The sequence below is a fragment of the Pongo pygmaeus genome, chromosome 19, assembly GCF_028885625.2.
Source record: "Pongo pygmaeus isolate AG05252 chromosome 19, NHGRI_mPonPyg2-v2.0_pri, whole genome shotgun sequence".
NCBI classification, from domain to species: Eukaryota; Metazoa; Chordata; class Mammalia; order Primates; family Hominidae; genus Pongo; species Pongo pygmaeus.
In genome coordinates, this window is record NC_072392.2 from 95,410,516 (window position 1) to 95,424,724 (window position 14,209).

General features: G+C 43.7%; 1 protein-coding gene and 1 pseudogene across 10 annotated transcripts in view; one reads left to right on the forward strand and one right to left on the reverse strand.

The window, feature by feature from the left end:
* The window catches only part of SEC14L1 (SEC14 like lipid binding 1), a 75,655-nt gene that overhangs the window by 8,426 nt on the left and 53,020 nt on the right, over positions 1-14,209 (forward strand). The window lies entirely within an intron of this gene.
* Positions 3,393-3,507, reverse strand: LOC129018425 (U4 spliceosomal RNA; annotated as a pseudogene).

The following is a 14,209-nucleotide window of genomic DNA, read 5'->3' on the forward strand; positions in this document are numbered from 1 at the left end:
TTAGGTACTTTCACTTGCAATGGGAGTTTCTTTATTCACAAAGCCTCTTGAGTGTTGCTCTCCAGCTATTTTGTGTGTCCTTCCAGGGCAGTGACCTTGCCAGTTATTTGTCTTGTTCTCCCAAGCACGGGTGCTAAGGACATAGTCTGTGGGTATGCAGATGTGTGTGACTTGTTCACACGAACTGTGAGGATGAGGACTTGGTGAATGGTGGAAATTCAGATCTAAACTGTATCTCCAGGGCATGATGGCGCCTGTCTGTAGTGCAGTTACTTAGAACTTGGGAGGGTGAGGTGGGAGGATTTCTTGAGGTCAGGAGTTCAAGACCAACTTGGGCAACATAGCAAGATCTTATCTCTACAAAAAAATAAAATAAAAATAAATAAATGGTCATGGTAGTGTGTGCCTGTAGTCCCAGCTACTCAGGAGGCTGAAGAGAGGATCCTTTGAGCCCAGGAGTTCAAGGCTGCAGTGAGCTGTGATCACACCACTGTACTCCAACCTGGGTTACAGAGCGAGACCCTGTTTCAAAAATAAATAAGGAAATAAAATGCATCTCTGATTCTGTTTTCAGACAAGGGATTTATGTTTTCTACATGGAACAGAAGTAACACGCTATGGTCTTTCAATTAACCAGTGCGCCACCTGGGAGCAAAGCCCTTTTGTGATAAAGTTGGCTAATTTGTGTGTGGTTTTTTTTTTTTTTAATTTTCGTAAATGTTGCAAAACCTTGTTGGTAAACACTCTCATGGCAGTTTAAGTGGTGTGCTTTTCTAGGTTGAATAACCAAAAAACCTGCTTACCAGTGTATAGGTTTTGTTTTTGTTTTTAAATACTGCTCCTTGCGGAGCAGGGCTTACCCACAGGCAGTGCTCTCGGAGTAACCACAGTTGTTGATTAAATGGCCCGAGTACAAAAGAATTTGTTTCACTCTCCTGCTCCTCTTGCTTTATTTTGTTTTGTGCTCTGGCATTTGGGGTTTTTTACCCCTTTCCTCTCAGGTGTCTCATGTCTTCCCACCAAGACCAGAGGAAGGAAGAGAAAGAGATTTGCTTTGAGGCCAGATACAAATCTGTGCCTGCCACAGACCAGCTTTGTAACCTACTAGGCCAGTGACTAGTGTAAGACTGCTGTGAGGAGGTGCTGGAATGAAACAGACAGCAGGGGTGAGGGTAGGCAAGGGTGACCTGGTGATGCCACAGTCTCCTCCTCTCCCTTCCAGATACCCTGCCGCTTCCCACCTCCAAATACCAGGGGAACTGAATCAGTTTATAAGTGAGTAAATGACTATGAATGTGTATCTCTGTTAGATCAAATAGGCATTTATATTGAAGCTCTTTCATCCGTTCCAATTTTATATACAAAACAGGGAGACGTGAGGGATCCCAGGATAGACTCACGACTCACGTATCTTACTTCAGGGCGAGGAGATACTGCTCTTCGTTAATTGGGGCCTCCGTGGAGTGCGAAATCCTCGAGGGAGAACACTTTCTGACGGGCAGCTGTGCCCATGTTGGGCAGCTGTGCCAATGTTGTTCCTCTGGTTGGTTGGGCAGGGGGCACAGGTCCTGCTTTGCCCCTTCTCCATCTTTGTGGCAGCTAGCTGCGTTCAGAAACCATCCATCCGCTCACCTGTTCCTTGCCTGAATATTCTCTGAGCTGCCTGTCCCCTTTTCTCTAACTTTGTTTTCTTCCTCTGACTGAGGTCCTGTGCACATCAGATTTTCAGCATTGTTTTAGTTACAGGAAATATCTTCAGTCCGTCGTTCATCTTCTCAGAGCACATCTTCTTTCTCTCATCCTAGATTTCATCCTTGGGCCTTTTTGTATTTCTGATTCTGGTTTTTTTAGTTTCCGATGGTTAGGTGTGATATTGAAATACATCTTTTTCATTCATCAAGGTATTCTTAGATCTTCCAGCAGCCTAATGTGCAGTAGAATTTGTTTTTACCCAAATGAATAAGCAGTCTACTTTTTGGGGTAGCTGACTTAAAACCCAACTTTGTTCAAGTCAGGAAGTGGAGGGAAATGTTCCATTTTCTCCGATGACATGTAAAAGGACCTGGTCAATCAGTGGGAGATTGTGCTGTCCTCATTTGTAAAGTTGTGAATGCCATCGTGTGAGTCCTGTTGCATTTCATCAAAGCTGGGGTGGTGTAATTAGTCAGATTTAGTTGGTTTTGAAAATGGACAATTAGAGTGAGCTTTCATTATGTGCTGCTTTGTACAGCGCCAGACCTTCTCCCTTGTATTCCGTCTCTCAGCATTATGCATTCCAGTTGGTTTTTCCCCATACTTTTCCTGAGCTGTATCCAAGTGTTTTTAACGTGCTAGAGTGAAGGCAATTGTGGTGCAGTAGGAAAATATTTCAAGGAGAAATAAAATGGATCAGATTCAGCTTCTTGCCTCTCTGATTTATCTGGTTTTATAAAAACAAACAAACCCCAAAACCTTGTTTTATGGAAAATTTCAAGCATACACAGGTAGAGAGAATCATATAATAAATGCCATTTACCCATCACCCAGTGTCAATGTTATCAGCATCTTGCCAGGCCTGGCACAGTGGCTCATGCCTGTAATCCCAGCACTTTGGGAGGCCAAGGTGGGAGGATGGCTTGAGGCCGGGAGTTTGAGACCAACCTGGGCACCATGGTAAGACCTTGTCTCTAAAAAACAAAACAAACTGTTGCCACTATTTTTATCAGTTCTACCCACTTTTTTCTTTCCTGGTGTATTAAAGCAGATTTCAGGTGTCTTGTTAATTTGTTGACGGATACTTCAGTGTGCGTCTCTAACCTTTTGCTTTTATTATTTTTATTTTTTTGAGATAGGGTCTTGCTTTGTCACCTAGGCTGGAGTGTAGTGGCACGATTATAGCTCACTGCAGCCTCGAACTCCTGGGCTCAAGGAGCCCTGCCTCAGCCTGCTGAGTAGCTGGGACTACAGGCTCACACCACCATGGCAGCTAATTTTTCTTTTTCTTTTTTTAAATTTGAAATTATATTCCTGTTGCTTAAGATTACTAAGGCAGACTTTTTTTTTTAAACCAAAATATTCAGTCTCCATAGAGACTGTCAGAAATGGCCAGTGCTGGCTGAGCACAGTGGCTCATGCCTATAATCCCAGCCCTTTGGGAGGCTGAGGCGGGTGGATCATTTGAGGTCAGGAGTTTGAGACCAGCCTGGCCAACATGGTGAAACCCTGTTTCTACTAAAAATACAAAAATTAGCCGGGCGTGGTGGCAGGCACCTGTAATCCCAGCTACTTGGGAGGCTGAGGCAGGAGAATCGCTTGAACCCGGGAGGCAGAGGTTGTAGAGAGCTGAGGTCGTGCCACTGCACTCCAGCCTGGGCGACAGAGCGAGACTTTGTCTCAAAGAAAAAAAAAGGAAATGGCCAGTGCCAGCTCTATTGCAAGTTATCTTGTGGTATTGGGAAGTTTTCAATTAGCAATAATCGTGCCTCGGGTAAACCTCATTTGACTATGATAGGGCCACTGTGCAAAGAGCCTTTTTCCTTTTTAAACACAACCACCATGTTGTTATCACACTGACAAAAGTACTAATAATGCCTGATAATCATCTAATACACAGTCCATGTTCATATTTTCTCACTTGTCTAAATGTCTTTCGTAAGTTGCTTGGATCCTACTTCAGATGAAGCCGTTTGTATTTGGTTATGATGTTTCCGGTGTCTCCTTTATTCTCTGACATTCTCCCTTTCCTTTTGTTTCCTTTCATGCCATTGATTTGTTAGAGAAACTGGGTCATTTGTCCTGTTCAGTTACCTTAACCTTTTGCTGATTTAATTGTTCCTTACAGCAAATAGGCTGTAAGGAGAAGGTGTGGACCTAAATTCAATCAATGCAGCCACCCTTTAGCAGTTCTCTTTATTTATTTATTTATTTATTTTTTTTTTTGAGGCGGCGTTTCACTCTTCACCCAGGCTGGAGTGCAGTGGCACAATCTTGGCTCACTGCAACCTCCGCCTCCTGGGTTCCAGCGATTCTCCTGCCTCAGTCTCTGAGTAGCCGGGACTACAGGCATGCGCCACCACGCGCGGCTAATTTTTGTATTTTTAGTACAGATGGGGTTTCACCATGTTGGCCAGGCTGGTCTCAAACTCCTGACCTCAAGTGATCCACCCTCCTTGGCCTCCTAAAGTGCTGGGATTACAGGCGTGAAACACTGAGCCTGGCTAGCAGTTCTGTTTAAACATTTGCTGGCAGAGATGGAAACTAATAGTTAAAACCAGCTGCTCCCCTTTTCTTCCTAGGATTATTCTATATAATTTTGAATTGCAAATAAGATGCAAGGTATTTTTTCCCAAATTAAACTAGGCCATTCTATTTATGGTTACTCCTTATTTATTTATTTTTATAGTTACTTTTTAACACTGAATGGGTCCTCATAGTTTGTACTGAAAGCAGGTGAGAGGGATTAATTTATTGGCAGCGTTTCTATGTAGTGCATGTAGCAGGCACTTGGCAGGAGTCTGGCCTGGGGCTGAGGAGGTGGGTGGTGTTTGTGGTCTGAGGTGTCCAGTTGTGCTGGGCAGTCAGTCCTTGCCCTTTTCTGTTGTCTCTTTTATTAGAGCTCTGGATAGGGCTATTGGGCTGCCTGCGGAAGCTTCCCCAGAGAAGTTCACCATAGAGCGGATTTTGGTTGGCAGATGTTGTAATTGATCCATCTCTCTTGATTTTTGACCTGTACGCTAGTGAAGCAGACACTTTTACTTTATAGTTCTAGTGGAATTATTTTGCATGTTGTAACAAGAAGCATATACTGCGTTGGAATTTTCTTGAAAGGTGCAAGTTGATGTAAGAGGACAGCAGCCCTCTGTATCCTTGTGTTCTGCACCCACAGATAAAACCAACCGTGGATCAGAAATGTTCAGGAAAAACAATAAAAATAATATAACAATAAAATGTAATACAAATAAAACACATGTAACAACTATTTACATAGCATTTACGTTATATTTGGTATTATAAGTAATGTAGAGAGAATTTAAAGTGTATGGGAGGGCTGGGTGTGGTGGCTCACATCTGTAATCCCAGTGCTTTGGGAGGCCAAGGCGGGAGAATTCTTGAGGCCAGTAGTTTGAGACTAGCCTGGGCAACTTAGCGAGACCCTGTCTCTATGATAAATTGAAAAAAATTAGCTGGGTATGGTGGCGCATGCCCGTACTCTCAGCTACTCAGGAGACTTGAGACAGGAGGATTGTTTGAGCCTAGGAGTTTGAGGCTGCCGTGAGCTATAATTATGCCACTCTGGCCTATGTGAGCAGAGGGAGGCCCTGTATCTAAAAGATGTGTGTCTGTGTATATGAGAGGATGTGTGTAGGTTAAACTTAAAATGTAAATGCCACTCCATTTTTATATCAGGGACTTGGGCATCCACAGGTTTTGGGATTGGAGGGACATCCTGGAACCAGTCCCCTACAGATACCGAGGGAGGACTCTACTGGCCCCCTCCCTTTTTTTTTTTTTTTTTTAAGAAAAGCCTCTCTCTATAATTATGTATCAATATTTAAAATAATTGCTGTGTGTATCTTTATGTGTACTGGATCAATTTTCCATTCAGACATCTACCCTGTTTTTCAGTGATCTGTACTGCCATGTGTATCAGTAGAGTATCCGAGGTACTGATAAGCATCCAGTTTGTAAATGTCTTGTGTATTTCAGTAGATGGCTGCGTCCTTACTTCTTTTCCTTTTAGGGGTCCAGCCTTCCCCTTCTGATCTGGACTTTCTTTATCCCACTTTCTTGCCTTATTAAGGTGCGGATGGACTGTTTGTTCCTTTTCCTCTGGTTTTGCTGTTTGGGGACCCCCAGTTGTATATTTTGCATTTTCTGGCAATAATAGGTGTTTTAATGAGCAGTTAATGCTATTTTAGGCATAGCTATCTGGCTGTCTTACTGGGCAGCACTTCCTGGGCAGCCCCATTTAAACCTGTGGCTTCACCTGTCACTTTATAAACTAAAGATCTCAAAGCTTTATTTTTACCTGAGATGCCCCCCAGGAGCTTCCAAACTCCAAGCCAGGTGTCTGGCAGACATCTCCATTTCACTGTCCCAGGCAGATTTAATGCCTCTGAAACAGAGTTCATCTCCTCCTGCTTGCGCAAAAAGCACACACCCCAACAGAAATAAACACACGTCCACACCCACCCACCCACCCCAGTAAAAACCAAACCAATAAAACACCACTTAGAAGCTCTCCCTTTCCCCTGAGCTGCTGCTTTAGATGCATGGCCCTGCAGGTACCTTACCCTCAGAGCAGAAATCCAGGCATCCCTGGCAACCTTCCTTCCTCACCCCTCAGTCTTGCTGGTGCCCAGATGGGAGCTGGCACAGATGTCTCCTGGATGGGCACTCACTTTGCTCTTCTATAGCCTTGGTGGCTTAGCCCCAGACCACTCCTCCTTACAACAGCCTCTGGACCCTGAGTCTACCCCTCACTCTTCTGCTCTTCCTCGGGGCTGCTGCCAGAGAGATCGGTACATTGTAAACCTGACCGTGCTGCCTGCAAGTCTGAAATGATGAAGTGGCTGCACCTCATCTTTATTTATTTATTTTTTAAATTTTTTTGAGACAGAATCTCGCTCTGTTGCCCAGGTTGGAATGCAGTGGCGCCATCTCGGCTCACTGCAGCCTCCGCCTCCCTCCTGCCTCAGCCTCAGCTGGGATTACAGGCGTGAGCCACTTCGCCCAGTCCATGTACCTCATCTTTAAGATGAGGTTCCCAGCTTAAGCTTGGCTCCCAGAATCCTTTGTCATTGGCTTTCTGCCTGTCCGTGCAGCCTCCTCTCCACAGCGAGGCCTCCACACCCACTGCACAGTCTAATTATGTCGAATTTCTTGCTGTTTCCTAGGTATACCATTTTTTGTCATGGTCTTGGTGCCTTGACCACATACTTGCCTGGAACACCTTTCCTCCTTTCTCACCTGGCTGACTCTAGCTGGCTGCATGCAGTTGCTCCTGGTGGAGGGTCCTCTGTGTGCACTGGCAGCTGCTGTAGGGTCCTGACCCTCCACTGGTCTCTCTGCCTCTCTGTGTCACCTTCCCTGCAACTGCCAGTGTTCCCAGGGTGAGAATCAAATCATCATGCCCTCAAAAATAGATTTCTTGGCCGGGCGCGATGGCTCACATCTGTAATTCCAGCACTTTGGGAAGCTGAGGCAGGCGGATCACTTGAGGTCAGGAGTTCGAGACCAGCCTGGCCAACGTGGTGAAACCCCATCTCTACTAAAAATACAAAAATTAGCTGGGCATGGTGGCGCACATCTGTAATCCTAGCTACTGGGGAGGCTGAGGCACGAGAGTTGCTTGAACCCAGGAGGCTGAGGTTGCAGTGAGCTGGGATCGCACCACTGCACTCCAGACTGGGCGGCAGAGTGAGACGTCATCTAAAAAAAAAAAAGATTTCCATGAAGAGTAGAGGGTCTTGCAATGTATGCTTTCGTTTCTTGCATCACTTCTCTTTCAGTGAAATTTTTTTTTTTTTTACTCTAATCCCATGACATAATGAAAATTTTGACAAAAGGCTACATTGGAACATAGTCTTTTGATCGGGTGTATTTACTATTTATGGTTCAAAAGAATCTGATGCAAATCATGTTTTGTGAGTAAAATAGTTCAGTGAACTGAAGCTTATAATCCCTCTAGTTGCCTGAAAAGCGTGTCCTGGTTTATGTGTCACTTAGCGTTTTGAGTGGCTTTTCTCCTTTAGTGATGAATACAAAGTATATACAAAATCCTATTTCTTTGGTTCTCCTACAGAACATAAATTTATTTTAAGTAAAATTCTTGACTCTGGTAGAATGGTAATCTGATTTTAAGATTTCTCCAAATTTAAAACCCAAGAGTTATTACATAATTCTTGTTTTCTTAATAAATAAGTTATTCCATAACATGAGGTAGGCCTAATCACAAAATGTGTGTGTTTCTTTTCTTTTTCCTAGTTTAATGCTTGTGTATGTATTAAAAAACAAGGCCAGAACTAAAAGCTACAAGGTACATATTTTAAGAAGTAAATTGATTTAAGTGGTCATTTGTATGTTGCAGGATTTGTGGCATTAATATTTAGAAAGCTCTTCTCCAAACACCTATTATCTTCGTTTGAATTTTCTCACACAAAGTTGGTTTAGAATGTAAATTCGAAGAGTTCCAAATCCTAATTCTTCACTGAGTCAGAATTTCTGGAGGTGGGTCCCGCAGTCTGTGGCTTCACAAGGCTTCCAGGTGATTCTTACGCCTGCTCAAGCTGGAGAACCACTGGTGTGGATTTGCATCATTTGAATTTGTAGTACATGGGATAGGAAGAAAGGAGGGTGGTTTCTATTATAACTTTTTTTTTTTTTTTTTGAGACGGGGCCTCGCTGTGTTGCCCAGGCTGGACTGCAGTGGCATGGTCTTGGCTCACTGCAGCCTCCACCTCCCAGGTTCAAGCAATTCTCCTGCCTCAGCCTCCTGAGTAGCTGGGATTACAGGCGTGCGCCACCATGCCCAGCTAATTTTTGTATTTTTAGTAGAGACGGGATTTCACCATGTTGGTCAGGCTGCTCCCAAACTCCTGACCTCGTGATCCATCTGCCTCGGCCTCCCAAAGTGCTGGGATTACAGGCATGAGCCACCGCACCTGGCCATAACTTTTATTTAAAAGTTTTTCAAAGGAATGATTTTTTTCAACAGTCCGTATAAATAGGCTCTTATTACATCATGTTTTCATGTGACGGATTTAACATACACTAGAAGGAGACTGTTTGCTTTATGTACTTCTCCAAATTGCTGTTCTTGAGTTTATTTAGTGATGTCCACGTTATATTAACAAGCATGTGGGCCGGGCATGAGCTACCGCGCCTGGCCATAACTTTTATTTTTGTATTTTTAGTAGAGATGGGGTTTCACCATATTGGCCAGACTGGTCTCGAACTCCTGACTTCGTGATCCACCCGCCTTGGCCTCCCAAAGTGCTGGGATTACAGGCGTGAGCCATCGTGCCCGGGCTGTAACCACTTTTAAGTGCAGAGTTCAGTGGCACTAATTAAATTCACATTGTTGTGCAGCCACCACCACCATCCATCTCCAGAACTTTCTCATCTCCCCAAACTGAAGCTCTGTCCCCATGAAACACTCCTTCCCCATTCTTCCTTTCTCCAGCCCCTGGCAGCCACATTCTTTCTGTCCCTATAAATTTGGCTACTCTCGGTACCTCTTATGGGTAGAGTGACACAGTACTTGACCTTTTGTGTGACTGGGTTTTTTCATGTAGCCTAATGTCTTCAAGGTTCATCCATGTTGTAGCATGTGCAGAATTCCCTTCCTCTTCAGGGGTGAATTGTACTCAATTGTATGTGCCACATTCTGAATTGAATTGTGCTCAATTGTATCTGCCACATTCTGCTCATCCATTGACTTATCGATGGACGTTGGGCTGTTTCTACCTTTTGGCTGTTGTCTGTACTATACATTTTTAAAGTTTAAATTACATTTTATAGCTTTCTTTCTTTTTTTTTTTTTTTTTTTTTTTTTTTTGAGACAGTCTCACTCTGTTGCCTAGGCTGGAGCATGATCTCGGCTCACCGCAACCTCCGCCTCCGGGGCTCAAGCAATTCTCATGCCTCCCAAGTAGCTGGGATTACAAATGTGCACCACCATGCCTAGCTAATTTTTGTAATTTTAATAGAGACGGGGTTTCACCATGTTGGCCACGCTGGTCTAGAACGCCTGGCTTTATGTGATCTACCCAGCTGTAGTATTTTTTTTTGTTTTGTTGTTTTTGAGATAGAGTCTCACTCTATCACCCAGGCTGGAGTGCAGTGGCACAATTTCAGCTCACTATAGCCTCCACCTCCTGGGTTCAAGCAATTCTCCTGCCTCAGCCTCCGAAGTAGCTGGGATTACAGGTGTGAGCCACCACACCTGGCTAATTTTTGCATTTTTAGTAGAGATGGGGGTTCACCCTCTTGGCCAGGCTGGTCTTGAACTTCTGACCTCAGGCGATGGGCCTGCCTGGGCCTCCCAAAGTGCTGGGATTACCAGCATGAGCCACGACACCCGGCCTCTTTTCTTTTCTTTTCTTTTTTTTTTTTTTTTTGAGACAGAGTCTCTGTTGCCCAGGCTGGAGTGCAGTGGCGCGATCTCGGCTCACTGCAACCTCCGTCTCCCAGGTTCAAGCGATTCTTCTCTCTTAGCTTCCCAAGTAACTGGGACTACAGGCGCCCACCACCAAGCCTAGCTAATTTTTGTATTTTTAGTAGGGATGGGGTTTCACCATATTGGCCACACTGGTCTCGAACTCCTGACCTCGTGATCTGCCTGCCTCGGCCTCCCAAAGTGCTGGGATTACAGGCGTGAGCCACTGCTCCCGGCCCTTGTCTTTTATATTTGATAGATTCCAGATCCAAAAGACAAGTTCCTTGAGGAATTCAACCACTATTTTATTCCATCTGTTGAAAATAACAGCTTTAATTTACAGCTCATGATTGCCATTGTTGTTAATTTTTTAACAAAGAAAGAATAGCGTGTAAAAGCTGCTGTGGAGTGATGAGCTGAGTGGTGACCCACTTAAATAAAAGGGTGAACTCCTGTGCTAAGGGAATGGAGGTGGTAGAGAAGATAGAGAATTCTATAGATGACCCTACCCCCTGTTAAGTGTTCAAGTCATAGTGTTACTCCTGATTTTCTTTTCTTTGTTCTTCAGAGTGTGATTTAAATTTTAAGTGCTTCAAGGTCTATGAGGTACAGCCTGCACAGTAGATATTTAATAAACAGTGAGTGAGCAATATTTTTCTGATGGATTAAACCACTCCTATTGGCAGCCTACTGACTCTGTGGAGCTATTATTCTGGTTCATGAAACCAGATAATATTTCCATAGCTCATTGCATTCCTTTATGTGGGCAAACACATGGTATCTTTAAAAGCTGACAGCTGCAGTTCCCTAGAACACCAAATGCTTTTCTGAAGTCCACAGATTTCTTTTACACTCTGGAAAGTAAAACTGTACTCTCTAAGTCCAAGCGGATCTGAAGGGGAATATGCACACTGCTATTTTGTTGTTAGAGAGAGATTTGTACTCAGTTTGCTCTTTATTAGACCAAAAATTTTTCAGATTAGGAATGGTTTTTGAATATCATGCATATTTTGGTTTCCTTTGGATGCTTTCAGCATCATGTGATTGCTTTAAACACATGAAAAGCAAAGAGAAATAAAACCTTTCATAGCCCTGTAGACATTCTTGTTTGCTTAGGGCTTAAGTAATTGTAGCATGCAAAGTATTTGACATTCAAGATTTATTGACAGAGACCAGGTATCTTAAGTATAAAGATTTGTATTTAAAGATGTGTATACCTCCTTTTTTTTCTAACTAGCGTCTTTATAATTCTCTAACAGGGATTGGTTGTCTTTATACTTTTATTTTGATAATCGAAAAACTACATAGATGCGTTGAGATCATCTGTATAGCATGCTTACCGCTGAGCACTATCAGCACATGGTTAGCTTTTATTTTTTGTGGACAACAAATAATACTATTTTAATGGCTGAAAGTAAATACAAAAAGAATAGGGATGAAATTACTATGTAAATGATGTGTTTGAGCCAACTATAGACTGAGGTACTTACTTTGCAGATGGAGAGCTGTACAAATAAAGATTTAAATAGAGTAAAGTGATGGGAGTAGTGAGTCATCAAACAGCTTCTGCCCAGTTTGAAAGAAGCTGTGCCCCTCCTGTTCAGTTCCATATTCATTTTGAAGGGGAAATTGGTCTTCAACAAATTGTCATTTTCCCCATGAAATGTATGTTGTTTACATTTTATAATTGTATGAGCTTTTTTGTTTTAGAAACTAGTTTGTTTGCACCTATTTAAGTAACGTTATAATAAAAATAACTGGCCAGTCAAGGTGGCTCACACCTATAATCCCAGTCCTTTGGGAGGCCAAGGCAGGCAGATAACTGGGGGTCAGGAGTTTGAGGCCAGTCTGGCCAACATGGTGAAACCCTGTCTGTACTAAAAATACAAAAATTAGCTGGGCATTGTGGCATCCACCTGTAATCCCAGCTGCTGGGGCGGCTGAGGTGAGAGAATCACTTGAGCCGCGGGGTGGGGGTGGGGTGGAGGTTGCAGTGAGCTGAGAGTGTGCCACTGCACTCCAGCCTGGGCAATAAAGCGAGACTCTATCTCAAAAAAAAATTAATTAAAAAATAAAAATAACTGGTCAATAGACTGAGTTCTGCAAGGGGAAAAAAATAACTGGTCAACATTAAAGTTTCAAGGAAATGTTTCTCTTTTAAAAGGAGGGTTTGTACATTACTCAAGCTTCATAAAGGATTTCTTTGCCATAGAGATTTTGCTTTACTTTCATGAATCCAAATCAGCTAGGTCCTTAAATTGGTTTTTTTTTTTTTTCTTTAAACAACCAGAGGTTAAGGAGGGGAGGGGAATAAACATCCTTGTATTATCCTATTTGTGTTTAACATGAGTGCCTGGTTGGCTCAAGTACTGTATTTTAATTTTTGTTTGTTTCCCTTCCCTCCCCTCCCCTCCTCTCCCTTCCTTCCTTCCTCTCTTTCTCTCTCTCTTTCTCTCTTCTTTCTTCTTTTTTTTTTTTTTAACAAACCCTTGTGTTGAGGGCTGACTTTCAATGGATTGCAGTGAGGGAGTTGCTCTGCTACTTACAAATCCCCAACCCAGAATTCTGCAGGCCGTCTACGAATGGTTTAGAGCCAGGTTCCCCACGAACACGGGTGGCCCAATGGGCGAGGGGCGGCTGCCTTTCCCAGGACGAGGGGCTCTCTGCACCGGACCCCGGTCCTGGCGCGCGGCGGGGGAGGGACCGGCTGTCTGAGGCCATTGGAGGCCAACCGAGGCCCTGCAGGCACTGCTGTATCCGTCTGCCTGGGTGAGATTCTGACTTAAAGGCGTTCAGTCATAATCCCACAGATGGTAGCTTCGCCCCATTGGCTCCTTATTGTGGCTCAAGTATTTTAAAATGTGGGCAACGCTTCAATGCAAGGAATCAAATTAGTACTGATTTGACAGTCATTTTAATTGAAGTTGATATTGACTGGTATCAATAAGATGAGATATGAGATGAGAATGGAAAATAGGAATGACAGTGTCTTCAGTTTCTTCTGGGTGTAATTTAGATCTGTGGAAAGTAACATGACGTATATTTTGACCGCATTATTACCATATGGTGGAAAGGTTAAAAAAATGTGTTGTGGACCAGGCGCGGTGGCTCACACGTGTAATCCCAGCACTTTGGGAGGCCGAGGCAGGTGGATCACCTGAGGTCGGGAGTTCGAGACCAGCATGACCAACATGGAGAAACCCCGTCTCTACTAAAAATACAAAATGAACTGGGCATGGTGGTACATGCCTGTAATCCCAGCTACTCGGGAGGTTGAGGCAGGAGAATCGCTTGAACCGGCGAGGCGGAGGTGTCGGTGAGCCGAGATGGTGCCATTGCACTCCAGCCAGGGCAACAAGAGCGAAACTCTGCCTCAAAAAAAAAAATGTGTTGTGGATTCTAATAGTCATGTTTTCTTTTTCATGAAGGACATTTTGGAGTGCTTTGTAGGGGATGTTAAGATCCTCACCTAAAACTATATCATGTTTTTAACTTTAAAAGTCTAAAACACTTACAGCTATTTAGTTTGAGAATATTGGCCATGTACCAGGGAGACAGGGGAGTTCGGTATGCCATCGGCAAATAGGACACAATTCTCCAGCAGCTTCTGCCTCCTGGACTCTTGTTATTTCCTGGAGGGGATTGACATAGCTCTTGCCACTGTGCTTGGTCTGAAGCTTGCAGTGGCAACTGAGCCCCTTGAGTTCTGCTCTCAGCGAGTATAGAGTCTGTGAAAATCGATGATACGAATTGGACTTACCCTGTCACACCCAACTAGAGTCGAGAGACCAGGGGAGAAGAAAAGCTGGGACACAGAGCGTCTGCCCCAGGATTATCTTGAAGGCCAGCTGTCAAAGTGACCTGCTGTAACTTTAAGACCAGTGTTATCTCCTTGCTGCTGAAATGAACTGCTGTGACTCTAAGACTGATTTTTCTCAGCACCGTCACTCACTCATCAGTCAGAGCTTGCCAGCTCCCAAAAACTTCACTAGTACCAATGAATTTTCAAAACAGTATGTCACCTTTCTTTCTTTTCTTTCTTTTTCTCCTCCCCTTTCCTCCTCTTTGGTT